Below are 3014 nucleotides of genomic sequence, written 5' to 3'. Positions count from 1 at the left end.
CTAATACAAAAATAGGGCAACATTTAATAAAACCGTTGTTAGTATGTGGAAACATTTTTTATATGTAGAAAATGCGGAATGAAGTGTATTATTTGAAAAATTGTCTCCTGACAGAGTGCAATATTTTTTCGCACGCAATCTAACGTCGGACAATTATGTCCAGTAATCGTTGTACTATTTTCTAATTAATTTTATCGTCGACGGGCACCGTGTTATTTGTCCACCTCCACGTGGCACTGGTTAGCCAGCAATTATGGCATGAGTTTAAAAAATTTCTTTTATCTTTCAACCGGTGCAATATGTATGCAGTTTACAATAGCTTCGCATAGTATTCGCGTTTACAGTAGCCGCAAGAAACGTTTTGCGTTTTATTTTTAATCGCATGCTAATCACACTGCGCTATTAAATGGGACACGATGCTTGGTATTAGATAATCATAGTAAAAGAAATGAGGTAAATGTCCCAATTGCTGTTCACGACATAATTATTACTCACTGGCGCATTTTTCTGCGATTTTATGTTATTTTAGCATTATAAAAAAATAACGCATAATATTATGTATAGTAAATGTCCCAATTTCTACTCACTGGCTTATAAGATTGCATATAAAATTATAGGACAAAAAGACAGTACATTTACTATAGTATCTTAGAATTATACGTAGAATAATAAATCAGTGATTAGAATTTTATGTACATACAGTAAATATCCCAATTTCTGTTGATGTCACAATTTCTACTCATTGGCTTATAAGATTGCATATAAAATTGTGGGAAAAAAAGAAATTGTACAGAAATTGTGACTATAGAAATGTAGACTATAGACTATAGAAAATGTGTGTATAGAGAGTGTGAGTAATTGCAATATTTACTACTATTATCTTCATATTATAAAAAACAAAGCAATAAATACAAATTTGTATATTATCTTACAATTATAGAAACATAAGCCATTGAAAAGAATTTGTGTTATCTCAGAATTATAGAAAAATAAATCAGTGATACAAATTGATTACCTTAAAATTATAGAAAACTGATACATGTCATTTTGAAACTATAAAAGAATAAACCATAGTGAATAGAAATCTGTATATTATCTCAGAATTGTAGAAAAATAACTTTTTACATTAAAATTTCTATTCACAAACTCAAGATTAGAAAGCAAATTATAGAAAATAGAGCTAGTGAGTAGAAATTGTGAGGTGAACAGAAATTCAAACACTTACTATACATATTATATTATAATTACAGAAAAGTGAGTTAGTGATACAAATTTGTTGCCTTAAAATTATAGAAAAATGATACATGTCATTTTGAAATTATAAAAAGATAAGCCATAGTGAATAGAATTGTAGAAAAATAACTTCTTACATAAAAATTTCTATTCACTAACTCAAGATTAGAAACGAAATTATAGAAAATGGAGTTAGTGAGTAGAAATTGAGGTGAACAGAAATTCAGACACTTACTACATTATACTATAATTACAGAAAGATAAGCCAGTCAGTTGAATTTTACATATTATCTTAGAATTATAGAAAAACAAGCCAGTGAACAGAAATTCCTACATTATCTTACAATTACAGAAACATAAGTCAGTGACTAGAATTTTACATATTATCTCATAAATAACAGAAAAATAAGCTAGTGAGTAAAAACTGCGACGTGAACAACCATTTACCTCATTCATACTTTTCCAACATATTTCCCTACATATCCAAATGATTAAATATACAAACCTTTCGTCATATTGAAACCTACTCCTGGCTGCAACTGAACTGTAATTCTAAATCACTTTTTGAAAATGTCTACAGTCCGTTTCAAAGTACCACACCGTTTCAATGCACTCTGTCACAAATCCCACTGTCCTAGAAGTCTGGAAAATGCCCTTATTCAACCACAGGTATTCATTTCACTTAATATAATTCTCGTTACGACACACATCGTGTCCCGACGAATTCGACGGTAGACACTTCAAAGCGTTGTCACCATGTTTTCCATCAGGCAATCGCGGTGTCGTGACAGAACTTGAAGAGACTTAATTGCCCTCCCCGTTCCACGGCTCAGATTTCTGTCAATTCATGTTGCCACGGAGTTAGCGATTCCCACGTTCCTCCCACGCAGTGGAAAATACAAAACAGTCCCCTGTTTCACACAAACGATTTCCTCTTAAATATTTGTTGGCTCTAAAGAATTGATCACTGAACGTTTCACCTGGGCGTTAAAGTCTTCGAATCGTTTGAATTTCAGGCAAGGATGTTCACTCGGCGGGAGAGCTGGCGACACAGTCGAATTTCCCTGGAGGATTCCGAGGTTCAGCGGGAAATCGCGCGGTGCCCCGGAAACTCGAGGCGGAAAAACCCGGAAGGGCTGAGGAAAATCGAGCAACCAACGTCGCGTCTCCAGGGACACTGCGCTCAGCCTCTACCCACACTACCGATGCGCTCGCTCTCCCCTACTTTTACCCCTCGGATCCTCGAATCCTCTCCCATTGGTCGCTGCAACACACGCCTACCCTTTTATATAAGTTAATTGAGAATCTGGGCGTTCCTCCTCACCCTACCAGCTAAATTAGCCTTGTTTACGAGTGGAGCACCCTGTACGGTTTGCACAGTTTCAGATCGTTCCTGTGTCAATGCTTACGCACTTTCATGTAATTGGGGGACAGTCGAAATAATTCGCAAGACTTAGAAATGATTCGATATTGTTTCAGTGAAATTATGTGAAAAGTAAATCCAGGATTAAATCAGTTTATTTTAGTAAATGTACCAGTCACGTGACAATATCTATTTACTGCCTCTTTTTATTCCTCTTCTTACTATAATATGGATGATAGTGGTAAGAGATAGGTAATTTTGAGTCAGTAAGTAGAAATTGTGATGTGAACAGAAATTAGGATATTTATTATAATATGGATTATAGTGACAATTTCTACTCACTGTCTTTTATTTATAATTTTATATGTAATTTTGAGTCAGTAAGTAGAAATTATGACGTGAACAAAAATTAGGATAT

This window comes from Ceratina calcarata, unplaced genomic scaffold, assembly GCF_001652005.2.
Source record: "Ceratina calcarata isolate Rehan_Ccalc_2016 unplaced genomic scaffold, ASM165200v1 scaffold15.2, whole genome shotgun sequence".
NCBI classification, from domain to species: Eukaryota; Metazoa; Arthropoda; class Insecta; order Hymenoptera; family Apidae; genus Ceratina; species Ceratina calcarata.
Note: the sequence above shows the minus strand (reverse complement) of the source record.